General features: G+C 43.8%; 1 long non-coding RNA gene across 1 annotated transcript in view; it reads left to right on the forward strand.

The window, feature by feature from the left end:
• The first annotated feature begins 1,184 nt into the window (after positions 1-1,184).
• Positions 1,185-27,497, forward strand: part of LOC309341331 — a 509,554-nt gene continuing 483,241 nt past the window's right edge. Inside the window, exon 1 of the long non-coding RNA XR_014156221.1 lies at positions 1,185-1,439. This is a non-coding gene — a long non-coding RNA (uncharacterized lncRNA). The remainder of the gene's footprint in view (positions 1,440-27,497) is intronic.

The following is a 27,497-nucleotide window of genomic DNA, read 5'->3' on the forward strand; positions in this document are numbered from 1 at the left end:
CGGAAAGATGTCAAGACCCACAGGGCCCTAGTCTTTTGTGACAGAGCGTTCCACCAGATTGGGGCCACAGCCGAAAAAGCCCTGGCTCTGGTTGAGGCCAGCCTAACCTCCCTGTGGCCCAGGACCTCCAAGATGTTTTTGTTTGAAGACCGTAAGGTCCTCTGTGGGACATACCAGATGCCCCCAGATGCTGTAGTCAGGACTTCTCTTGCCTGATTCCTCCTTCGGTTCTCTTACCTGTGCCCTTGGTTTCAAAAGCTGTTGTCCACCACATAACTCAGATGTCTTTCTCTGCATCACCTAACAGTTTGCTGCAAAACAAAGTTGCTTGCCTGTTCTCTCCTGTACAGTGTTTCAGGATCTAGCAGCTGATCTCTTAGATGCTACTTTAAGAACATACATTTCCTGTTGATTTGAGAAGAGCTATAGCTCAGGAGCTCAGTAGCAGAAGATCCACCATGCAGAAAGTCGCAGGTTCAATCCCTGACAGTTCCAGGTGGGGCTGGGAGAAAGTCTGCCTAAAATATTGAAGGGCCATTGCCAGTCAGTTTAGACCAGGGTTCCCCAACTGTTTTTGGACTATAATGCCCATCATCCCTGACCACTGGTCTGCTAGCTTGGGATGATGGGAGCTGTAGTCCAAAAACAGCTGGAGACCCAAGTTTGGGAAGACCTGGTTTAGTTAATACTGCTATAGGACTGGGAGGTCAGTTTGGATTATATCAATGGGTACCTTCTAGGCCCATGATTCTGTTCCAAGGAGGTTTAGTAAAAGAGGCTGCTGAGCCAGCCAGATAAATTTCTTTGTAAGATAATGGCTTGAGCGCTCCATTTAAGCACATGCCCAAAAAAGTTGCCCTGTTGCCATAGAGACATCTTCCTTACCTGGCTGGATAAATGCCATCCTAGGATGGAGAACAATAGGCCAATGAAAGCTGTGTGAGAGACAATTTGGGCTAATGCTGGAAGCTGAAGAGAGAAATGTTTTATTTTGTACAGCTGTGACTTGGGGATTTCCTGGAAACCTAATGGGGAAGCAAGATCTGTTGGAGTTTTAATGCTGTGAACCTCACCATCCTATGCTTAGGTTGCATAGGGACCCCGGACCATTAGGTCCAGTCATGGCCGACCCTGGGCTTGCGGCACTCATCTCGCTTTATTGGCTGAGGGAGCCGGTGTACAGCTTCCAGGTCATGTGGCCAGCATGACTAAGCTGCTTCTGGTAAACCAGAGCAGTGCACGGAAACACCGTTTACCTTCCGCTGGAGCGGTACCTATTTATCTACTTGCACTTTGACGTGCTTTGAAACTGCTAGGTTGGCAGGAGCAGGGACTGAACAATGGGAGCTCACCCCGTCATGGGGATTTGAACCGCTGACCTTCTGATCGGCAAGTCCTAGGCTCTGTGGTTTAACCCACAGCGCCACCCGCGTCCCTAGGTTGCATATATGTGCAAATAAAAACATACATCCTAAAGACACCACAGTCTCCATTGACCTTCATCCCAAGCAAACCAAATTCCTGATGAGCTCAGTCGGTGGAGCATGAGACTCTTATTCCTAGGGCCGTGTGTTCAAGCTCCACATTGGGCAAAAGAGTCCTGCATTGCAGGGGGTTGGACTAGATGACGTTTCCAAGCACAATTCAAAGTGTTGGTGATGACCTTTAAAGCCCTAAACAGCCTTGGCCCAGTATACCTGAAGAAGCGTCTCCACCCCCTTCGTTCAACCCGGACACTGAGGTCCAACTCCGAGGGCCTTCGGGTGGTTCCCTTGCTGTGAGAAGTGAGGTTACAGGGAGCCAGGCAGAGGGCCTTCTCAGTAGTGGCACCCTCCCTGTGGAACGCCCTCCCATCAGATGTCAAGGAAATAAACAACCATATGACTTTTAGAAGATATCTGAAGGCAGCCCTATTTCAGGAAGTTTTTAATGACTGATGTTTTAATGTATTTTTAATCTTTTGTTGGAAGCTGCCCAGAGTGGCTGGGGAAACCCAGCCAGATGGGCAGGGTATAAATAAGAAATTATTACTATTATTTATTAGATGACCCTCATGGCCCCTACCAACTCTATGATTCTACGAATTCTATAAGAGCAGAAACCTCTGGCACAGCCTTTCTCAACCTGTGGGTCCCCAGATGTTGTTGAACTACAACTCCCATCACCCCTAGCTAGCAAGGCCAGAGCTCAGGGATGATGGGAGTTGTAGTCCAACAACATCTGAGGACCCACAGGTTGAGAACCGCTGCCCTAGAGTCTCCACTGCTTAGAGATTAGGGTGCATGCAACAATACTGAGCTACATAGATTGATTGTCAGGGCATTGTCCTAAGCGGCGGGTTTGTTTTTAACTCAGGACCATTCCCTACCATTTCCAAATAAGATAATTTTCTTTCAGCAGATAGAAAACACAATTTCAGCAGAGCCCTGACATGTTGTGTGTACACCAGAAGACTGTCTGTGCTTGCCTAATCCACTGGCTGCAAAAACTCAATAGCAATTCTACAGGACAGTGAATGAATCATTCCTCTGTGTTGTCATTAGCAAAGGAAAGTGGGGTTGAAAACCTCGCCAACCGTAAATCATGGTAAACTTACTTATGAAGAAAGGCAAGCATAGTTTGATGTCAGCTTTTCCAAAAGCAAATAAAAAAAACAGAGATTAAACACACACACACACACACACACACACATATATATATATATATATATATGCTTTCGTAGATTTTCACGGGTACAGGAATGCAGGTTTTGGTGTCCTCGGGTGTCTTCCCGTGTAAAAGTTGGGGTGTCTAGGCGACGTTTCGACGAGGTCTCACTCGTCATCTTCAGGCTGGTGCTTTCGGCTTCTTGTTACTGGAACAGAGCAGGATCTCAGTGTTTGAGTTCCTATAAATACTGTAGAGGGGGTGTGGTGTATAGCCTCCAATGTTCTGGGCAGAGTGGAAGTTCCCAGGCTAGTGTGCCTTTTCTTCTTTTGTTCCTTAATTACTTGAGAGATATCTTGAGTGATTTCTTGAGTGATATCCTGAGTACCACTTAGGTGGGTCATTAGGTGTGGATTAGTTGTTAAAGTCTTTGTGTCTTGACCTCTTGAACTTTGTGAAGAGTTTTCCTGAGAAGATGGCTGTACTGTACTTAGTTGTGCTCTGGCTTGGCTTCGTGTATAGGGGCGAGCTGTGGTTTTGTGGCTTGTGTCAGCCAGATCTGTGTAGGGATTGCAGGGGGGTGCAGCATCCGGAGGTGCCACCATGGATTGGCTACTGGATGGTGTCTGTAATTCATCTGTGGAGAGGGTCTGGGTTTGGGTCTGGTGTGGTTGATTGGTGTTGGCGTTCTGTGTGCCTCTGGATCTGGTGTCAGTTTTTGTGGGGAGGGCTAATTTCCAGATGTCTGGCAAGCGGGATGTGTCGTCACGCTTGTTCATGTTGTGAGGGTGTTTCTCTATCTCGATGGCTTCCATGATTATTCTCTTGTGGTGATGTTCCGTGTTAAAGAGCAATTTGGAATCTTCAAAATTAATTTCGTGTCCTGTTTCTTTCATGTGTTGGAAAAGAGAGGAAGTTTTTTCTTCTTTTTTGACGGCATTCTTGTGTTCTGCGATACGTGCATTTATTCGTCTGTTTGTTTGTCCAATGTACGTGGCTGGGCAGACTTTGCAGGGTATTTCATAGATCCCTTGGTTTTCCAACTGGATTTTATCCTTGGGGTTTCTGAGGATATTGGCTATTTTTTTGGTTGGTGCAAAAGGCTGTTTTGATATTGTGTTTATGGAGGATTTTGCTAATTTTATCTGTAGTGCCCTTGATATAAGGAAGGAGGGCCATGCCATTGTTTTCTTCTGTGTCTTGGTTTTTGGGGGGTGTTTCCTTTTGGATTAGCTTCGTAATCCTGTTTTGCTGGTATCCATTGGCAATTAACACGTTTGAGAGATTCTGTAACTCAGTTGTCAAGTGGTCTTTGTCAGCCAGGCGTTTGGTTCTGGAGATGAGAGTCTTGGCTACGGAGTTTATTTGTGCAGGGTGGTGGTGTGATTGTGCATGTAAGTAGCGGTTGGTGTGTGTTTTTTTCCGGTAGATAGTGTGTCCTAGGGTGTATAAATGCACGTATCGCAGAACACAAGAATGCCGTCAAAAAAGAAGAAAAAACTTCCTCTCTTTTCCAACACATGAAAGAAACAGGACACGAAATTAATTTTGAAGATTCCAAATTGCTCTTTAACACGGAACATCACCACAAGAGAATAATCATGGAAGCCATCGAGATAGAGAAACACCCTCACAACATGAACAAGCGTGACGACACATCCCGCATGCCAGACATCTGGAAATTAGCCCTCCCCACAAAAACTGACACCAGATCCAGAGGCACACAGAACGCCAACACCAATCAACCACACCAGACCCAAACCCAGACCCTCTCCACAGATGAATTACAGACACCATCCAGTAGCCAATCCATGGTGGCACCTCCGGATGCTGCACCCCCCTGCAATCCCTACACAGATCTGGCTGACACAAGCCACAAAACCACAGCTCGCCCCTATACACGAAGCCAAGCCAGAGCACAACTAAGTACAGTACAGCCATCTTCTCAGGAAAACTCTTCACAAAGTTCAAGAGGTCAAGACACAAAGACTTTAACAACTAATCCACACCTAATGACCCACCTAAGTGGTACTCAGGATATCACTCAAGAAATCACTCAAGATATCTCTCAAGTAATTAAGGAACAAAAGAAGAAAAGGCACACTAGCCTGGGAACTTCCACTCTGCCCAGAACATTGGAGGCTATACACCACACCCCCTCTACAGTATTTATAGGAACTCAAACACTGAGATCCTGCTCTGTTCCAGTAACAAGAAGCCGAAAGCACCAGCCTGAAGATGACGAGTGAGACCTCGTCGAAACGTCGCCTAGACACCCCAACTTTTACACGGGAAGACACCCGAGGACACCAAAACCTGCATATATATATATATATATATATATATATATATATATATATATACTGGGAGAAAAGCAATGACAAACCTAGACAGCATCTTAAAAAGCAGAGACATCACATTGCCAACAAAGGTCCGTATAATTAAAGCTATGTTTTTTCCAGTAGTGATGTATGGAAGTGAGAGCTGGACCATAAAGAAGGCTGATCGCCGAAGAATTGATGCTTTTGAATTATGGTGCTGGAGGAGACTCTTGAGAGTCCCATGGACTGCAAGAAGATCAAACCTCTCAATTCTGAAGGAAATCAGCCCTGAGTACTCACTGGAAGGACAGATCCTGAAGCTGAGGCTCCAATACTTTGGCCAACTCATGAGAAGAGAAGACTCCCTGGAAAAGACCCTGATGTTGGGAAAGATGGAGGGCACAAGGAGAAGGGGATGACAGAGGACGAGATGGTTGGATAGTGTTGTCAAAGCTATGAACATGAGTTTGACCAAACTGTGGGAGGCAGTGGAAGACAGGAGTGCCTGGCGTGCTCTGGTCCATGGGGTCACGAAAAGTCAGACATGACTAAACGACTAAACAACAACAACAAATATATATATATAATTTGTCAAACTCGGTTTTGAACAAGTATCTCTGAATCGGAAATGACTCCAGCCAGCAAGTATGGAAAAAAGTAATACCAGCAACTGAAACCCTCTTTAAAAATTAAGAAGCTGTATGAATCATACACTCGTTGGGGGGACTGCATTGTGGAAATGGCAGTTTAAACAAGCCGATGAGGAGACAGACTTGGTGTAGCTGAGAGTCTGAAGCTTTTGTGGCCAAGGTGTGAGTCAATTCAGACATGTATGTTCCTCATTCGATTACTGCAACACAAACAGGGCCGAGGAGAATGATAGCTAGAATCTGAATATTACCTGAAACCCAATGTTTTTTAAATAGGGCCGCTTCACACACAGAGGGCAGGTTCACCTTGGTTTCCCATTCAATTCTGGGCGTTATTCAAAGTGTAAACATTAATCTGTAAAGCCATAAAAGACTTGGGAAAAAGCTATCTGAAGGATCAAATCCTTCCATCTATAGCTGTCTGGTCCTTAAGATCTTCATCGTAAATGGTTCTCGGAGGGAGCCTTCTCAGTGGTGGCTCCATAGCTGTGGAATTGCTTTGATAATAACAAGAAACAAGCAGAACATGTCCACAGTTTTTGCTTTCAGAATTAACAGGCAAAAAGCAATTCAGAACTGCACTAACAATAGTTTACTTTGTGAGCAAATCCAACAAAAAAGAGAGAGGACATCTTAGTGGCCTGGGGTCATGGTACATTTATGCTATAAAAGAAAAACACACTTGAGGAAAAATATCCTTTTGTACTTCGCCTTTAGCCTACCGGCTTCTACAAGTTAACCCCACACCCTATCACGCCATCTCTGCAAAGAAAAGCCCTCCTCAGATTCCCAGAGAGGATTATCTGCTGCCTTTGATTATTTGTTTTAATGCAATGGCTAGCAATGTCATGTCTGTGGGCCCCAATGTACCCTCCAGTTTCTTCTCTGGTGCCCACAAAAGGTCTCACTAAACATCCCCTCAAAAAACTGCATTTCACAAGAGGTGGTCTGCTCTTCTTGCACGGTTCTTTGTTTGCACTGGCTTGGCCTTTCCTACATGCTCCCACAGCAGACATCTTGTGTTTTGCCACTCTCTTCTGGTGGCCATTTTGCGACTGCTGCCCACAGTTCTTTCTAAAAATTCCAAATGTGCCCAGTGTCCCCTGGAAGCACCCAAATTTCTGCTTTAGTTCATTTAGATCTGGGCACAAATTTTGCTTCTCACCCTTCCAAGGCTGGTTTTATATTAATTTTATGCTGGCCTGTTGTTGTTGACCATGTCCGGCACTGTTTTTTCTGCGAGGTTTTGAATTTTCACATCCTTTGTGAAAATTTCATTTCATTGAATGAATTGTGTTCGTGCTTTTGTAAGTCTCCAATAAGACTTTGGTCAATGGGATGCTTAGATATGGAAACGACACCAGCAACATATTTCTTCATTTATCTACTTGTGATTCCTTTATGCTGGGTGTGGGGAACCTTTGCCCCTCCAAATATCGCTGAACTACAACTCCCATCATCCCTATGCATCAATCATGCTTTCTGGGGTGATGGAAGTTATAGTTCAACAATATCTAGAAGGGTGAAAGTCTCCCAAAACTGCTTTAGGCATTTGCGAAAGGCCTATTTATTTACTTGAGCACATTTTGGCTTAAATAAATTATTTATTACATAAATAATAATAATAATAAATTTATTTATTACATTTATATCCCACCATTCTTCCAAGGAGCTCAGAGTATCATACCAAGTTCTCCTCCCCATTTTATCATCACCACAACCCTGCGAGGTAGACCAGGCTGAGAGGCAGTGACTGGCCCAAGGTCGCCCAGTGAGCTTCTGGTCTGAATGGGGCATTTGAACCCTGGTCTTCCAGCTTGTGGTCCAACACTCTAACCACACTGACTTTTAGTCATTTGTTTTAGCTACCAAGGATACCGTGCCATTTCCCCTTTTTCATAATGAAACAAGAACTTGTGCCAAATTAAACAAGAATTTACAATGCATGCCTAACAATTTCCACTCAGAAGTAAGCCCTGTTGAATTCCATGGGGATTACTCCCAAGTAAGTGGGGTTAACTGTTCTCCTCACGAAACCTGACATCCCCCCTTGCCCACAAAATGTAAAAGTGCAATGTATATTAATTAACCGATCATCCTTTCTGTATTAACCCTTTTACAGATCGTATTGTCTGTAAACCGCTGTAGATTTTATTGTTGAAAGGCAGCACAAATAATGTTTTAACTGAAATAGTGTATTTGAAAGTAAATAAATATTGCGTTCTTTTTCCCATCCACAAAAGGAACAAAGGCACCAGAAGACAAGGACTCCTCAAGTTTGATTTGGGGCAGAGTTGCTGCTTTGAATATAGCCAAGCTCTGTTGTGTTTCTATGATTGTTATGGTGTCAGCCATGATGGATGATTCCTCTCCGAAATGTGGATGAAAGGAACAAAACGAATATTAGCCTCTGCACGGAGTCCCTCTGACAACTGTATTCCTCAGAAAGAGTTCAACACATGGCACAGCTTTCAAAGCTCCCAACGAAAAAGGACCCTGTTATCCCAGAAACATGGATCAGTTTTTGGTCCCTAATAAAAGTCTGTTTGCTCCAGCAAGGTAGATTATAGCAGGGAAGAACTTGGGCCATCAAGTCAACTTGCCAAGTTAGTGGCGCACAGGGGGAAATGGCAGCGTTCCACTCCGCGGATGATTAGAGGAGGCCCTTTGTTCTTATGCTCGGGGAATCGGCTGGATCAAGTCCAGGGAGCTGCAGGAAAGAAAGGCAGGGGGAGAGAGATTGGGAGATGGAGCTCAAAGGAAGTCAGGAAATAAATAAGAGGTCCTTACAAACAGGCAGTTTTCTGCAACTGGGCCTTCTGCTGTTAAAGTACCGGTGGGGGACCTCAGGTCTAGAAGCCAAATCTGACTCACTAGACCATTCTATCTGGCCTTTGGGGCTCTCCCTGTCAGGAGATCAGCCTACACTTGAGTAGGACCCTGGCAGAGACACATGCCTGACTGGCATATTCTCTCCCTCCTGGTCTTTTGTTCGGGAGTTTCAATAAGCTTTCTTCAGCCCAAACATCACAGCGACTGATGCCAACCGACACCGGCACACTTAGGGATCCACAGAGTTTGCGCATCATGCGCGTGACAGACCCCAGCAACTCAGCATTTTGGCTAACTTGCTTTATTTACATATAAACACACACGGAGCACTGCAACATGGCTCCCTCCCTGTCTAGCATCAAAGCAAAGAGAAAAATACAACAAAGGACAGTAGTCCCGCTTCGCGGAACACAGTAACACAAACATCCTGTTTCCGTCACTTCCCACTTTGTGGAGTCAAAACATATACCGTCATATGAAAGACAACAATCCTATGACTGCAATCATGGAGCAGGAATTCTAATACTCCCAAGTCATCATCAGAAGGGCTGTAGCTCAATGGTGAAGCCATCCGCCTTACATGGAGAAGGTCCTTGGTTCAATCCCAGGGAGGGCTGGGAGAAACTCCCCATCTGAAACCCCAGAGAGCTGCTGCCAGTCAGTGTAGACAAGATACGTTTTTGAGCCTTGGTGGGGGGAAAGACCGTAAGAACACGAGACAGGCCTGCTGGATTGGGCCAATAGTCCAGCGTCCTGTTCTCACAGTGGCCAACCAGATGCCTGTGGGAAGCCTCCAAGCAGGACCTAAGAGGATCTGCACTTGGTCCACTTGTGATTCCCAACAACTGGTATTCAGAGCCATAATGCCTCTGACAATGGTGGTTTATGTGAGGATCTTTTTCCCCAGTGCAGGGAGTGACCATTTTAGGCACATCTGGCATGTCTGCAACTGCACATGCACGCATCATGCCAAATCTGGAAGTGGCCTGAAGATGTCAAAGAATGGGGCAGAATGAGGTGTTTTTCAACAGTGTTTCAAATATATGAATTTTCAGTTCAACACGCAGTGCCTTGGAATGTAAGCCCCATGTAAATTGGGAGTTGCCTGTACAGTCGTACCTTGGTTCTTGAACAGAATCTGTTCCGGAAGTCCGTCTGACTTCCGAAAACATTCAAAAACCAAGGCATGGCTTCCGATTGGCTTCAGGAGCTTCCTGCATTCAGTCGGAAGCCGTGTCAGATGTTTGGCTTCCAAAAGAAGTTCGCAAACCAAAACACTTACTTCTGGGTTTGCGGGGCCAAAATGTTCGAGTTGCAAGGCTTTTGAGAACCAAGGTACGACTGTACATAGGAAAGGGAGGAAGTTTTAAGGGTGTGTACAGGAACAATCGACATTCCTTTTGGAATGGAGAGCCCCCTTTACTCTGAAAGGCATACTGGTCCATTTCTAACCCACCAAATGCAGCTAAGCCCATGGTAATAATCCTTTGAGAGGCTTTGAGAGGGCTTGCAAGCCTGCGCTCAAAATCACTCATATAGTCATCGTTGCATATTAGGAAAGCCATGAGATCAGTATAAATGGGCAACGCATGTTGCCAATGAACGCAGCGCTCTCTGAGAGGCCACCTGCACTGCTTTCCCTTTGGAATTGAAACTGCATAGTATCCAAAATGCATGATGATGTGAGGCCAAAGAACCTTTTCACGGGCTTCATAGGAGGGTTTGGGAAGTGATTCATTCTTCTCTCCTCTCTCGGCTCAGAATTGTGGAACAATGCACCACCCGAAACTCGCCCAGAGCCTTAGCTATCACGCAGACAAATGCCCTAGGAAACAGGGCGGTGGATGTAAAGACCCAAGACAAACTGTCTAAATGCAAAACAACAACAAACCTATGGTTACGTAAAACATAGTCAATAAACACTCAAGACGTAACCAGCTGTACGTTTGAATAAATAAGGTATACTATTCGTTGTATCAAATTGTAGATTCCAACGAAAGTCTCATAAAGTTCAACCAAAAAAACCACAGGAGACCCAGTGGATCAGTTCATTCTCTAGTCAATTCATGCATAAGGTCCATACATGCATAAGTGTCTATTCCACCTGTCTGTTCGCTGCAACCACTACTATGCTATAAGATCCACTATCCTGTAATATGACATATGAGCCTGTACTGTGGATGAAGCCTAGGTTGGCAAAACAAGGCTAATATTCCAGAAATCCTTGTCTTGGACTCTGTGAAAGGATTCAGCGGAACTGTAACAACCCTTCATGTGGATTATTGGACTCTATGAACAGACAGGTGGAATAGACACTTATACATGTATGGACCTTATGCATGAACTGACTAGAAAATGAACGGAGCCAGTGGATCTTCTGCTTTTTCTGTTGAACTTTATGAGACTTCCGTTGGAATCTACAATTTGACACAATGAATAGTATACCTTATTTATTCAAAAGTACAGCCGGTTGCGTCTTGTGTGTTTATTAAGTTAGGAAATGCAGCATCTACACAAAAGTAATTTTGTTTTTGTTTTTTTTAAAAAAAACCCTACCAGTATGGCTGTTAGAATGGTCAGCAAAGAAACACCAGCCACTAGAGGGCGATGCGCTATTACACATTGGGCAGACATTCTAGATCAAAAATTGGCTTGGTTTGATACTGTTTCAATATAAACAGTATCAATATATTTAGATAATAATAAAAGGATTGTGGTATCTTAATTCATAAAAATGGCCATCTATTCTTTAACAGAAAGGGACGTGTTTGTTTGTTTGTTTTCTGTCTCTCTGTGTGTGCAGGATCAGTTTATTAACAAATGATGAGCTTCGCTCAGGGGCTTGGAGATTTAATGACATGCTTTCCGTAAACATAATAAATCCTTACCAAAATATATATATTCAAATGTGCAACCTCTTTTAGTCTTGGCAGTCATTTTTTTTGTTACTGCTATAGTTTGGAGAGAGAGAGAAAATGAAAGAAAGAAAGAAAGATATGTCTCTCACAGCCAGTCTCCATTTGTAAAGCTTTTCCTGCTCTCCAAAGTCTTGGGGTTTTCACAGAAATGAACTGGTCTTCTTCTCTCTGTGGCGGTGGAAAAGAAGAGTTCTTTCATCAGAGGTGATGGAGAAGCTCTGCATTTCTGTCTCTCTGCATCTCCTATAGCTTGTGTAGATGGAAGTTGAAAGCAGATTCTAAGAGCAAGACTCAGAGCAGAAAGAGATGCTCTCTGATAAGTTAATCCATTTCCCTCCTACACACCGTAGTCCCAATTCTGATCCCCCTCCCTGTTGGCTGTTATAAATATATAAGAACTAGACATATTAATTGCAATCACACATTTAATGCCAGGTCTAGTGTGGCCCTTATTCAAACAACTTCTTTTTAATTAAAAAAAAAAAATCTGTATCGGGGAAGGAAAACCCTTTTCAGTGAAATGGCAGCATTCCTTTGTGGGCAACCCTTCTGAATACCACATTGCAGTGATGGGTAGGGCCAGAGGGGAAGGATGTGACTCTTACCTTTGTATAGTAGGCTGCATTTCAAACATCCCTCTCTCTTCCTCCTCCTCCAGCCATCCAGGTGAGGAAGAGGCATTATCACATTTGAAGGTCAAACTCCAGCCAGGCAAAATCACCTGAGGAGAATGTGGAACTGGGTAACTGAGGGATAGGGTTGGGGAAGAAAGAAATTGCAGTTTGCATTTAAGGACAAAACCACTAAATTCGCACTTCCGGAAACAATACGTTAAAAGGAACACAGCCATCATTCCAAATTCACACTTCTCTGAATTTTGCAATGCCATTCGCCCACCAAATAATATGGACAAAAATGCATAACCTAAAGTGCATTCAAATGCATTATTGCACATAACGTGTGTATACAGTAAGCCTGCAAGTTATGTGGGGGTTCCATTCTGAGGATTTCGCCTAAAACCAAAGTTGCATATAGTCAAAACAGCTTGGGTGCAAAGGTGGGTGGGATAGCCAATGTCCCTTTTCTTGGACACTTACTCCATTTTTAATTTTGCCACACACAGAGAGAGCTGAATGTACACAAGTTAAATCTATCTAAGTTGGCTTAATGTGCCAGGAGAAATTTGTTGATGAACTTTCATGAAGAGTTTATAGGCTGATGTGGAAATGTGAAAAACTGCACTTAAGAATGGGAAAACGAGAAACCAAAATTGACAGAGACTCCCATCTCTGGTGAGGGGTGTGGCTTGTTGGAAAATGCCCTGGGGTGCCCCTTCAGCCCCAAACTCCAAGCATCCTCCGGTATGCTCAGCTCTGGAAAAGACATTTCCCTTCTTCTCCAGTGCACTTCAGTGGCATATATCAATAGTAATAATAATAATAATAATAATAATTTACTATTTGTACCCCACCCAACTGGCTGGGTTTCCTAAGCCACTCTGGGCGGCTTCCAACAAAGATTAAAAATACATTAAAATGTCACACATTAAAAACTTCCCTAAACATGGCTGCCTTCAGATGTCCTCTGAATGTCAGGTAGTTGTTTATTTTTTTGACATCTGATGGGAGGGCGTTCCACAGGGTGGGTGCCTATACCGAGAAGGCCCCCTGCCTGGTTCCCTGTAGCTTTGCTTCTTGCAATGAGGGAACTGCCAGAAGGCCCTCGGTGCTGGACCTCAGCGTCCGGGCAGAACGATGGGGGTGAAGATGCTCCTTCAGGTATACTGGGCTGAGGCCGTTGTATCAAATGATATATGCACACTAATCTTCTGGCATAACACAACAAGAAGCATGAGACATTGTAGAGCTAATCTACGTATTTATTTACACACTATGTACAGACAAAGGAGTCATGGCATCCTCTCTCTCCAGCTCCAAGAGAAGAACAGGAACAAGCAAAAGTACAGTACAATAGTACATACAGTAAAAGAGATGAGACTGTCTTCCGTTCCCACACTCTTCCCAGACAGGCATGTGAGGGTGTGGCCAGTTAAGGGACACAATTTGAGAAGAGCCCTAGAGGGCTGTACTTGGCCTCTGGGACTGAGGTTCCCTACCTCTGATCTATAGATCGGATCATAGTGCTCCTGAGATCAGTGGGGGTCATATCTTAGCAAACCATTTCTCAAGCAAACAGACCAAAAGCCACATTTAGTTGAGGAAATGGAACAAAAATACCAAACCACTAGTTGCGCAGAGAATCTGTTCTGGTTCTGAGTATCACAAGATATTACATTAAGTGTTCTGACATGGCATTCATCAGGCTGCATCTCCCATGCAGAGGAGTCAGACCACTGCACTCAAACCATTGATCCATCAAGTACAGTATTGTCTTGCACAGACTGGCAATAACTCTCTTGGATTGCCTAGACTCACTGGGAATTAAACCTCAGATCTTCTGCATGAAAAGCACGTGTTCTGCAATGCAACTCCGATTCTTCCCTAAAGGCAGCCTTCCACCAAGTATGTGGGAAGAGAAGCTCTGTTTCCAAGTTCTCCCGAACGTAAGGAAATGACAAACTATATTTTAATATTGGGAACTGCTTAATGGTACAGCATTGTGCAGCAATTGACTGGTTTCGTTGCTGCTGCTGTTGTTGTTGTTGTCCTGCTGTTTCTTTACACGGGATGTGGCCAACGTGATACACCCTGACCTGCTGCAACCTCTGTCTTCCAGCATCCTTCCTGCTAGCGAAAGTTTCAAAATGAGAAAACTTTTGGATTTAAGTCAGATTCAGATCAGTCAAGTCCGGAGATCACAGGCCTTTCATACCAAAAATGACAGGAGTATAGGGAGGAAAGGATAGAAATACAAATTTGCACTCTCTCACAGTTACCGTTAGGGATGGATGGATGAGTCAATTTGTGTTCCGTATCAGTTCCACATGTGTTCATTCATGAGTCCCTTTCATCCGATTCCTACATCAATCTGGATTTTTTTTGAACTGCACAACAGTCTCTCCTCCTCCTTCTCAATCTCTTTTGATATCACAAACTGTGGTATCCTCTTTGACCAGCTCTGTGGGACCAGCTTTCTTAGGGGCACTGTTTTTACAGTGGTTCTGATCCTACCTAGATGGCTGTGTCCAGAGAGTAGCATTTGGAGACTGTGTTTCAGCTCCCCGATCTTCATGCTATGGTGTACCACAAGGTACAATCTTGTCCCCAGTGCTGTTTTAACATCTACATGGAGTCTCTGGGTGTGATCATTAGGAGTTTGGGGGCTAAGTGTCATGATGTGATGACACACAGCTATACTTCTCCATAAGATCTAACTCAGAGGAATTCTGTGTATACTCTGGGCCACTGTTTGGGCACAATGGTTGTCAGGGGCTTGGCAGAGGAGAAGGAGTGGTGGAGACCACCTCCTCATTCTGACTCTCCCAGGGAGGAAAAAGACAGTGTACACCCAGTATACCTAAAGGAGCGTCTCCACCCCCATCGTTCTGCCTGGACTCTGAGGTCCAGCACCAAGGGCCTTCTGGCGGTTCCCTCACTGTGAGAAGCAAAGCTACAGGGAACCAGGCAGAGGGCTTCTCGGTAGTGGCACCCGCCCTGTCAGATGTCTCCCATCAGATGTCAAGGAGATAAACAACTACCTGACATTTAGAAGACATCTGAAGGCAGCCCTGTTCAGGGAAGTTTTTAATGTGTGGCATTTTAATGTATTTTTAATTTTTGTTGGAAGCTGCCCAGAGTGGCTAAGGAAACCCAGCCAGATGGGCGGGGTACAAATAATAAATTATTATTATTATTTTTTACAACAGTGGTTTGCGGGAGGTTACAGCTCATAGGCAGATGAGGGGGAAAGTTGGGAAATAATGGGAGAGGAGGAGCAGGCAGAGCCAGAGCAGCAGCTGGCTGACACGTTGTCACTAGAAAGCATTCCAGACCCTCCATCTCCCAGAACCCGGCGAGCCTTAAAAGTAGGAGAGCAAAAAGCTCAAAGACAGAGAGGGCACTTAGTGGCACCCGTAGAGGAGATGATGATGCTGACGAATGAGGAAGTGGGAGAGAAGGTGGGGTGGAGACTCACTCGAGACAATGTCATTATCCAAGGGGTTGGATTCTAAAACCTCTGTGAGGTTTGAAATAAAAAGGACTGTAATAAACTTTTCCTTGTCTTTATACTTTCCTGGGCAACCAGCCAGGAGCCACTGACAGCATCCTGATGATGGTGGACTGGATGAAGGCCAATAAACTGAGTTTGAGCTCTGGGAAGATGGAGGCACTGTTGGCTGGTAGTTCCTGTGTCTGTAAGATCAGCCAGTTTTCTACCAGAGATTCCGAAAGACCAGTTTATGTATGCAATGACACCTGCCAGAATGACATATGCCCAGAGATGGAAAGAAGATGTAGCTCCAACCAAGGAGGAATGGCATGCAAAACTAATAGACTATGCAGAAATGGCTAAACTTACTGGAAGAACAAGGAACTAAGATGAAGGAATTTTCAATAAAGAATGGGGAAAATATGTGGAGTATTATATATATATATATATATATATATATATATATATGCAGGTTTTGGTGTCCTCGGGTGTCTTCCCGTGTAAAAGTTGGGGTGTCTAGGCGACGTTTCGACGAGGTCTCACTCGTCATCTTCAGGCTGGTGCTTTCGGCTTCTTGTTACTGGAACAGAGCTGGATCTCAGTGTTTGAGTTCCTATAAATACTGTAGAGGGGGTGTGGTGTATAGCCTCCAATGTTCTGGGCAGAGAGGAAGTTCCCAGGCTAGTGTGCCTTTTCTTCTTTTGTTCCTTAATTACTTGAGAGATATCTTGAGTGATTTCTTGAGTGATATCCTGAGTACCACTTAGGTGGGTCATTAGGTGTGGATTAGTTGTTAAAGTCTTTGTGTCTTGACCTCTTGAACTTTGTGAAGAGTTTTCCTGAGAAGATGGCTGTACTGTACTTAGTTGTGCTCTGGCTTGGCTTCGTGTATAGGGGCGAGCTGTGGTTTTGTGGCTCGTGTCAGCCAGGTCTGTGTAGGGATTGCAGGGGGGTGCAGCATCCGGAGGTGCCACCATGGATTGGCTACTGGATGGTGTCTGTAATTCATCTGTGGAGAGGGTCTGGGTTTGGGTCTGGTGTGGTTGATTGGTGTTGGCGTTCTGTGTGCCTCTGGATCTGGTGTCAGTTTTTGTGGGGAGGGCTAATTTCCAGATGTCTGGCAAGCGGGATGTGTCGTCACGCTTGTTCATGTTGTGAGGGTGTTTCTCTATCTCGATGGCTTCCATGATTATTCTCTTGTGGTGATGTTCCGTGTTAAAGAGCAATTTGGAATCTGCAAAATTAATTTCGTGTCCTGTTTCTTTCATGTGTTGGAAAAGAGAGGAAGTTTTTTCTTCTTTTTTGACGGCATTCTTGTGTTCTGCGATACGTGCATTTATTCGTCTGTTTGTTTGTCCAATGTACGTGGCTGGGCAGACTTTGCAGGGTATTTCATAGATCCCTTGGTTTTCCAACTGGATTTTATCCTTGGGGTTTCTGAGGATATTGGCTATTTTTTGGTTGGTGCAAAAGGCTGTTTTGATATTGTGTTTATGGAGGATTTTGCTAATTTTATCTGTAGTGCCCTTGATATAAGGAAGGAGGGCCATGACACAAAGACTTTAACAACTAATCCACACCTAATGACCCACCTAAGTGGTACTCAGGATATCACTCAAGAAATCACTCAAGATATCTCTCAAGTAATTAAGGAACAAAAGAAGAAAAGGCACACTAGCCTGGGAACTTCCTCTCTGCCCAGAACATTGGAGGCTATACACCACACCCCCTCTACAGTATTTATAGGAACTCAAACACTGAGATCCAGCTCTGTTCCAGTAACAAGAAGCCGAAAGCACCAGCCTGAAGATGACGAGTGAGACCTCGTCGAAACGTCGCCTAGACACCCCAACTTTTACACGGGAAGACACCCGAGGACACCAAAACCTGCATTCCTGTACCCGTGAAAATCTACAAAAGCATATATATATATATATATATATTTGCTTTCGTAGATTTTCACGGGTACAGGAATGCAGGTTTTGGTGTCCTCGGGTGTCTTCCCGTGTAAAAGTTGGGGTGTCTAGGCGACGTTTCGACGAGGTCTCACTCGTCATCTTCAGGCTGGTGCTTTCGGCTTCTTGTTACTGGAACAGAGCCACAAACCCAGTTTTTGGTTCTGGATGGGGTCTTTGCTTCTACTGAAAGAGCAGGTTCGGAGTTGGGGAGTGATCCTGGCTCCACCATTGTCACTGGAAGCTCTGCACCACAGTGGCTAGGAGTGCCTTTCCCCAGCTTGTAGTACAAATAGGACTTCTTGGACAGAGATAACTTGAACATGGTGATTGATGCATTGGTAACCTCAAGCCTTTGTTGTTGCAATGCGCTCTATGTGGAGTGACCCTCGGGTCTGGAGACTCCAGCCACTGCAAAATACTATGGCTAGACTGTTGATGGGGACACACACTATTGCAATTACGAGCAGGAAAATTGCACTCAGGGAGGGTTCAGACTAAAGCGGTAATTGTCGTATTTGGGCAGGGAACGTAGCATGATCAGGGGCCTGTGGAGGACACCTTTGGCCATCAGGCCTGAGGTTCCCCAGCCCTGACGTTAGACATGGCAGAGAAATTAACAGCCTTTGTAGAACTGAGCTTCCAAGCCGTTTGAGGCTCTTGAAGAATTTATTGTGATAGCTCTCTGAATGCCGAGACCAAACGAAAGGAAGGCAGCTACCCCAGGAGCTGCTCAGCATCCTCAAAGTGGGGGGAGGCAAGAGAGGGGAAATTTTTGGTTTCAACGTAGTAATTTCCCATGTAGAGAATGAGCCGGATGACTGATCTATAATTGCAGTGCGATTGCCACCCTGATTAGCTAGAAGGGGGGAAGACGCCTGCATTGCTAATATCTATTTAGCCAGGGATTCCGCAGGAAGGCAAAAGCTTTGGGCTGGAGATCCAGCGATCGGCAGAACAGGAGCAAGAAGCTGTGTGTTTGCACATATCTTAACCAGGTAGGGAATTAAGGAAGAGGCTCAGGAACGCTCCTGCAGCCATTCATTTGAAACATCGCCAGGGAGAAACGATGATATAATTTCTCTTCTGCTCATGATGCAGGCTGGAAAGGAAGACCAAAGTAATGGGCATTTGCCCTAATCTGGAAGATGCTATGCATCTTTGATGCACACACAAAGAACGTGGCCTGGTTTGTTCAACGTAGAGCTTTTTTTCTGGGAGCATTCTGCCAGCACCTTCCTCCCACCCAAAGGTTAAAAGTTACAGATAGGTAGCCGTGTTGGTCTGCCATAGTCAAAACAAAATAAAAAAATAAAATAAATAAAATAGAAAAATTGGTATCTGAAGAAGTGTGCATGCACACGAAAGCTCATACCAAGAACTAACTTAGTTGGTCTTTAAGGTGCTACTGGAAGGAATTTTTTTATTTTGTTTTGACTAAAGGTTAAAAGTGTGCCACTTACTATAACAAGTTCATGGTGAATGTTGTGCTTGTCATTGAGCACTCTTCTTAAAGCATGCTCCAATCTCATTCATGCTTACAGGAGTAAGGCTTCTTCACCAACCCTACTAAACCCCTTAGAGCCAGTGTGGTGTAGTGGTTAAGCCCCAGCTGGACCGTCTCCTTCCAGCCGTTCTGCTGCGTAGAACCATCGGCCTCTGCCCCGACGTAAATCAGCGACCCGGGCTTCAAAGCCAGGGCACACTATCAGCAGATCGAACTGCGCACACAGAATAGGCATGAGGCTTGTGAAAGCATACTTCAACTACAGATTTATTAATCATATATCAGGACAAAGAAACACGTCGTCCCTCTCGCTTCGTCTTTTCAGAGAGAACAGGGAAAAGCAAAAGCTATACACACAACGGAAGTTCCCAGCAAGCTGTGCTGGAATGTAAACAGACATGTGACATGCAACAGTTCCACACGTCTGCTCCTTAAGGTGGAATGGAAATCTCTTCAAGACAGGCAGGGCTGGCCTGCTCATGAGGTGAGGTGAGGTGGTTGCCTCAGGCAGCCAATCTGGGCCCAAAAAGTACATCGTTTGCTGCCACACCATGCCCCTGATGCTGTCTCCTCCTCCTCCTCCTCCTCCTCCGCAGCCGTGTCTCACTGCTGCCATGGGTGCCCCCACCTCCTCCTCTGCCATGGGCATGCCCCACTGCTGCTGTGGGTGCACCTCCCACCATCACACCCTCGCCTCCTCCTCCTCCTCTGATGTTTGTTTAACGGGAATGTACGAAGTTAAGAGTCACCTCTGTTGCCAATCTACCCTTTGCTTCAGCCTCCAGAAGGGAATCTGGCCCTCAAGATGAAAAAAGGTTCCCTGCCCCTATCTTAAAACAAGGTGACCTATGTGTGTCTACACACAAGGGTAACATAGCAAAGGGAGGGCATAGAGGGTGTCTTTCCTGAGGGTCCCCCAAAACCTGGAGCTGAGCCAGTGTGGTGTAGTGGTTAAGAGCGGTAGAGTTCCGGAGGCGGCACGAACGGCAATGGCTGCCCTCTTCTAACCGGGAGAGGGAAGCTCCGCTGAGAACGGGTCGTCCGCTGCGGCGAAGCGGAGACCCACTTTGAAAAACCACAGGCGGCAGAAGCTTGTGGTCTCGGGACCCGGCGGGCGCCAGGAGCGGCCCCCGAAACGTTGAAGGGACCCCGTAAGGGGCTCCGGATCGCGGAGGGGGTAGCGGCGCTGTGGGTCGTTTCGCAATCAACGGAGCGAAGCCGCGTTGCTGCTGCCGGTGAGCGCTGACCTTTCTTCCTGAAACCTCTGATTCGGAAAGTAACAACCCGTGAGTAATAAGGACTTTACAAAATTTTAAGATCTAAAAATAACGAATTTGGCTGAAAGCGGAGTGACGAAAAACAGGAAGTCCGTCTTCCGCTGACACTGAACCTCAAAGTAAAGAGCTGGAGGAGTGGAGGCAAAGAGCGAACTTTCAACCTAACTGATCTGGGCACCCACTGAAATTACTTTTAAGCAGATTAAGGACTCTAAGTAATTGATGTTACGACTTCTATTGGGACTGTGATACCTTTCTTCTATTTGGATTACAATTTAAGTAAGAAACCCAGGAGCTGGAACTGCCTGAGCAGCTGAGCAGTCAGCCTGCAGATTTGGATACTTTGAACTTAAACTTTGAAACAATCTGAGGGAGTTTGGACTTGCTACTTTGAAGTACCTTTCGGAATTCCAGTAAGCACTGTCTGAAACATTGTGGCTTTTTAAATACTAACTCTGCTAAAACCTATCTTAGTGAAGGTTCTTGGACATTGATTTAGACTTTATTAATTTTATTGGAATTGATCTCTTCCCTAAAGACATTTTAAGCTCCCCCTAGAGGATTTGGGATTTAAAGCAGTGACATTGTTTTACTTTCTTTTTCCCGGCCTCCTGTTTGACTGTTACCATCTGGGCCGTTGTTTTCTCATGGGAACAACTCAGCTTGACCTTGACTTTTAGATAACTTTGGAATGAGTGGCACAAAAAGAAAGGGACCAAAAACCAGACAAACAACTCTAACAACCTTAACCGCAGCCTCACAGGCACGCAGATCATCTGTGCCTACTTTACCTTCTGAGGAAGAAGCTGCTTCTCTGCCACGGGCAGGGGAGGGAGAATCTGAGGAATTACAATTGGAAGATATGGCCTCAGGAGCAACTGGCTCTATTTTAGAGAAAATTCTTGAAAAATTGGAGTCTTTGGATAGAAAAGTTGATCAGCAAACAGCTAAAATTGATCAAAACACAGAATGTTTAAATAGACTAACTGGACAAGTTGCACAGAATGCACAAGCAATTGGAGAACTGAAGGAGGCTGCAGGTGAAAATCAGAAATTGGCTGAGGACACCAGCCAAAGATTGGGAGAGTTAGAAAAAGAGGTAAGACCACTCAGTAAACAAGTAGGTGAACATCAGACCTATCTTTCCATGATAGAACTGCGGAACAGGGAGACCAACTTAAGGATAAGGTCGGTACCAGAAGTGAAAGAAGGCAACCTAGCTGAGTTTCTGACTAAAGACTTTTCCAAGTTTTGGAATCTAGAGGAAAAAGACTTTAAAATCGTATCAGCTTTCAGGCTTGGAAGACTTATAAAGAAAGAGAAGCCCAGAGACTGTTTGATAACATTGAGATCAAAGGAGGAAAGGGACAAGATTTTGGGCCTGCATTACGGAAAGTCACTGGACATTTTGGACAAAAGAATTGAAATTTACAAGGATATCCCTAAACAACTGTTGGACCTTAGATCTGACTATTTGGAGCTAGCAAGACTGTTGAGGAGCAACTCAATCATCTTCAGGTGGGATTTTTCCCAAGCATTATCTTTCACTTTTAGAGGGAAGAAGATTAAAATTAGAGCACTGGAAGACAGAGATAAGTTTCTGACTGCATACGGAGAGGACCTTCACAAAGGACTTGAACTACCCTCAGGGCCTGAACCACCAGGGGTACCTGCACCCTCGGACCCTGAAGACCCGGAGAACAAAGTACCACCCCAAGGAAAATAACCAGATTTATTCAGGATGTCTCTGCAACTTTTGAGCTGGAATATAAATGGCTGCAACATCCCGGAAAAAAGGAGGAAAATTTTTCACATATTAAAAAAGGAACAATTGGACATTATTTGTTTACAAGAAACACATGTGACTAGGCTCCACAGAAAAGTATTAATAAATAAAAGGCTTGGCCAGGAATTCATATCTTCGGACATAGTAAAGAAGAGAGGTGTGGTCATATATGCAAAAGAGAGCCTTTCACCTAAATTTCTATTTAAAGATGAACATGGAAGAATTTTGGCAATCGAAATACAACACCAAGGAGAGAAAATCCTGATATTAGGAATTTATGCCCCAAATGAAGGGAAATCAGAATTTTACAAGAAGTTGCATGAGACCATGCTGGACTATCTGGACTACAACAACATCATTATGATGGGAGATATGAATGGGGTCGTATCAACTAACATGGATAAGTCACAAAGCCAAAACGTCACAAAAGACGGAAGACTACCAAAGACCTTTTTTGAAATGACAGACAATATGGATTGGATTGATATCTGGAGAATGAAGAACCCCTTGGGAAGAGAAGGAACATTTTTCTCTGAAGCCCAGCTGACTTGGACAAGAATCGACCAAATATGGATAACTAGAGGTCTGGCACCCAAGGTCAGAAAGGTGGAAATCTGCCCAAAGACCTGCTCCGACCATAATGCACTGAAAATGGATATGACACTATTACCAACCGGTTCCTTTAGATGGAAGATGAATGACAATTTGTTTAGAGATCAGGAGATCATTAAGAAGGCCCAAAAAGCTTTGAAGGATTATTTTGAGATAAACATGAACACTACGGTGGAAAAAAGAACTATTTGGGATGCAAGCAAAGCCGTGATGAGGGGGTTCTTGATACAACAGAATGCTGTAAAGAAAAGGACACAGAACGAGAGGAAAGATAAGATTTTGGAGAAAATTAAAGAATTAGAGAAGAAGTTAAGATTAAATCCGAAGTCACAGCCGATTCTGAGAGAAATCAAACTTCATCAAGCACAATATTCTAAACTGATAAATCAGGAAATAGAGTGGAAGATTAAACTAATGAAACAAAAAACCTTTGAATCGGCAAACAAATGTGGGAAACTGCTAGCGTGGCAGTTGAAGAAGAGACAAAAATTAAACACAGTTACAAATTTGGAAATTGAAGGAAGAAACATTCAGAACCCAGCGGAGATTAGAAAATGTTTTCAGAAATATTTTAAAAAATTATACACTCAAGGGCCGCAGGATGAGGTTGAGATTAAACAATTTTTGGGGAAAAATGGACTTAAAAAACTGTCACAAGAAAATAGATCACTCCTGAACAGTAAAATAACACGACAAGAGATCGAACAAGCCATTCAGAACATGCAACTGGGCAAATCTCCAGGGCCAGATGGGCTGACCTCCAAGTACTATAAGATATTAAAAGACTATTTGATACAACCACTGATGGAGGTTAGCAATGAAATTATGGAGGGGAAGAGGGCGCCGGAATCGTGGAAGGAAGCCTTTATCACATTGATACCAAAATCAGAAGCTGAAAAGACACAACTTAAGAACTATCGTCCCATCTCTCTTTTAAATGTGGATTACAAAATATTTGCAGACATTTTGGCAAGTAGATTTAAAAAAGTTTTAAATGAAGTAATTCACAAGGACCAGGCAGGCTTTCTCCCAGGTAGACACTTGTTTGCTAATACAAGGAATATTATTGACATTTTGGAACTTTTGCAAACTGACATAAATACAAAAGCAGTGTTAATTTTTATAGATGCGGAGAAGGCCTTTGACAATATTTCCTGGAAATTTATGAAGGGAAATCTAAAAGAAATGGGAGTGGGACGGGGTTTTGAGAATGGGATTGATGCAATATACTCAGAACAAAAGGCTAAATTGATAGTTAACAATGTGGTTACAGAAGAGTTTAAAATCGAAAAAGGAACACGACAAGGCTGCCCTATTTCCCCTTTGTTATTTATTTCGGTTCTGGAGGTGCTCTTGAATATGATTAGAGGGGACCGGTTGGTGGAAGGAATTCAGGTCGGAGCGAAACAATATAAACTTAAAGCTTTTGCAGATGACCTAGTTTTGACTCTGCAGGAGCCAGAATCTAGTACGAAAAGAGTACTACAATTGATTCAGGACTTTGGTCGGGTGGCGGGATTTAAATTAAACAAACAGAAAACCAAGGTGTTGGGAAAAAACTTGACAGATACAGAGTCAGAACGGTTTCAGAGAGAGACAGAATTGAATGTGGTTAAAAAAGTAAAGTACCTAGGGGTAAATATAACAGCAAAAAATCTGAGTCTATTTAAGGATAACTATGAAAAATGTTGGTCAGAAATTAAGAGAGACTTAGACAGTTGGACAAAATTGAAACTTTCTTTGTTAGGCCGAATTGCTGCTATTAAGATGAATGTATTGCCAAAAATGTTGTTTTTGTTTCAAACACTACAGATTGTGGACAAGACGGAGTGCTTCCGGAAGTGGCAGAGAGATATTTCTAAGTTTGTCTGGCAGGGCAAAAAGCCCAGAATTAAGTTTAAGATATTAACTGATGCGAAAGAAAGAGGGGGCTTTGCCCTGCCAGACTTAAAGTTGTACTACGAGGCCGCAGCTTTCTGCTGGCTAAAAGATTGGCTACTTCTTGAAGACACTGATGTACTGGATTTGGAAGGTTTTAATAATGCTTTTGGTTGGCATGCATACTTATGGTACGACAAAGTTAAGATTAACAAGGCCTTTAAGAACCATATTGTCAGAAAAGCAGTGTTTAATGTCTGGACAAAATATAAAGACTTATTGGAAAACAAAACTCCAAGGTGGCTTTCTCCTCTGGAAGCTAAGGCCCGAAAAAGACCCAATATGGAGACCAAATGGCCAAAATATTGGGAAATATTAGAAAAAGATGGAGACAATTGGAAATTGCAGAGTTTGGAGAAAATGAAGGATAAAGTTCGAGACTGGTTATATTACGCTCAGATTAAAGAAGTTTTTAAAAATGACAAAAAGTTAGGGTTCCAGGTGGAGAAATCGAAGTTGGAAACAGAATTGTTAGAACCAAAGACTAAGGTATTATCAAGAATGTATAACTTGCTGTTAAAATGGAATACACAAGACGAAATGGTTAAATCGGCTATGATAAAGTGGGCACAGGACATTGGGCATAACATTATGTTTGAGGACTGGGAAAGGTTGTGGACCACTGGGCTGAACTTCACTGCATATAATGCTCTGAAGGAAAATGTAATGAAAATGATATACAGATGGTACATGACCCCAGTTAAACTTGCCAAAATATACCATTTGTCTGATAATAAATGTTGGAAATGTAAAGAAAATGAAGGAACATTCTTTCACCTTTGGTGGGCCTGCCCTAAAGTGAAGGTCTTCTGGGAAATGATTTATAATGAGTTGAAAAAGGTATTTAAGTATACCTTCACTAAGAAACCAGAAGCCTTCCTTCTGGGTATGGTCGGCCAGAAGGTGTTAAAGAAGGACCGAACATTTTTTATGTATGCAACAACGGCAGCAAGGATACTCATCGCTAAGAACTGGAAAACTCAAGATCTACCCACACTGGAAGAGTGGCAGATGCAGCTGATGGACTATATGCAACTGGCCGAGATGACTGGCAGAATCCGAGACCTGGGAGAAGAGAGGGTTGAAGAAGACTGGAAGAAATTTAAGATTTATTTACAAAAATATTGTAATTTGGTTGAATGTTAAGAAGGATGCTAGATCATAAATAACTGCCCACCACTGAATTAGATTTGAATTTGACGATAAGTGAGATTACGGAAAATATAAATTTTTTGGAGAACTGCTAGATTTTATTTAAATGAGCGGATATAAGGTTCTAAACAAGATGATAATTTGCTTGAAAAATTTTTATAACGATGTAAGTGGGAGCGGGAGACGTGAGGGAGCCCAAAGAAGTGATGAAACTATGTTATGATATAAGTAATGTTGTTTATTATTTATGTATTGTATTTAAAAACTTTAATAAATATTTATTAAAAAAAAAAAAGAGCGGTAGAGTCGTAATCTGGTGAACCGGGTTCGCTTCCTCGCTCCTCCACATGCAGCTGCTGGGTGACCTTGGGCCAGTCACACTTCTTTGAAGTCTCTCAGCCTCACTCACCTCACAGTGTTTGTTGTGGGGGAGGAAGGGAATGGAGAAAGTTGGCTGCTTTGAGACTCCTTAGGGTATAAGGATAAAGTGGGATATCAAATCCAAACTCTTCTTCTTCTTCTTCCCCTCAAACCAGAAATGGGTCCACTTATTTTGGGGGAGGAAGGGTGGATGAAGGGACTGCGACACCTTCTTCCTCCCTCCTTGCCTTTGCAGCTGCAAAACTCTGCAGAAAGCACAACGTTACGTGACTCCAAACCCTTCCATCCTTTGAAAGGGATTTATTAATGCAGCTGTCAGCCGAGCGACCAACTCTCCAAACCCTCTTTTTGCATTTTCGGCTTTCGTTTCCCTGCTTCTGAAACTCTGTTTATCAAGAGTTCCTCTGGAGGGTTTGAAGAGGTAAGGGGAAAGCGGGTTTCGCTACTCAAAGAAATAGGTTGGGAAAATCCAATAAGACTTCACAGCACTTGCCAAGCGAAGTAATTACATGAGCTACAGCAAATATTTAAAGAAAAGCAACACTTTCGCCTCTCATTGCTGCTTTTGTTGATAATAATGAAGTGACTTGATAGGGAAGAAGCTGCAATGAGAGAGGGGGAAGAAGGAAATGAGAAACAAACCAGCTGGCTATTTATCTCCCTGCATTTGAGGACTTAACTGAAGGAGACACTTCTCTATTTATTTAGGCAAATGGATACAGCACACAGAAATATCCAAAAGGGCACGGTGGCTTCTCAGCATTCTTCCACATTATTGCTTTTGGTTGCTGGGATGATATACAGAGGTACCTTGGTTTGCATATGTTTTGGATTACAAACACGTCAAACCCAGAAGTGCATGTCCCGGTTTGCAACCTTTTTTTGGATTACAACCCATTTTTATTTTATTTTTGGATTACGAACAAATTTTTTTTGGAGGCCCCATTGGCGAAAGTGCACCTTGGGTTACAACCTGTTTTGGTTTACAAACGGACCTCCGGAACAGATTATGGTTGTAACCAAGGTACCAGGGATGTGGCATTTGATGGAGTTTAGTAAAGAAAAGATAGGCTCTGCCCCCAAGGAGCTTACATTTTTCTAGTTGCAGACCATTAGTGAACAGGTAGCATGGATGAGAGAGGATGTTAGCTAAAGTCAAGTCTGGATTCAACAGAGATCAGATAGAAATAGCTCATAAAATCCTCTTTATGGACCAACTCAGTGCTGGATTGAGATTTGTGCTTCACTCACAAATACATCTCCCCGTCCAAGTAAAAAAAGGCATTTTTTTCCACAGTTCCAAACAAGCAAAAGTACTTGAGGGGGGATGCAGAGCAGGCTGGGGGGGGGAGTATCCTGAGGGAAGGGGGTGTGGAATATCCATGGGGCCAGATAGAGAGGTTTCAGGGGCT

This window comes from Podarcis erhardii, assembly GCF_964252035.2.
Source record: "Podarcis erhardii genome assembly, chromosome: 4".
Classification (NCBI taxonomy): Eukaryota; Metazoa; Chordata; class Lepidosauria; order Squamata; family Lacertidae; genus Podarcis; species Podarcis erhardii.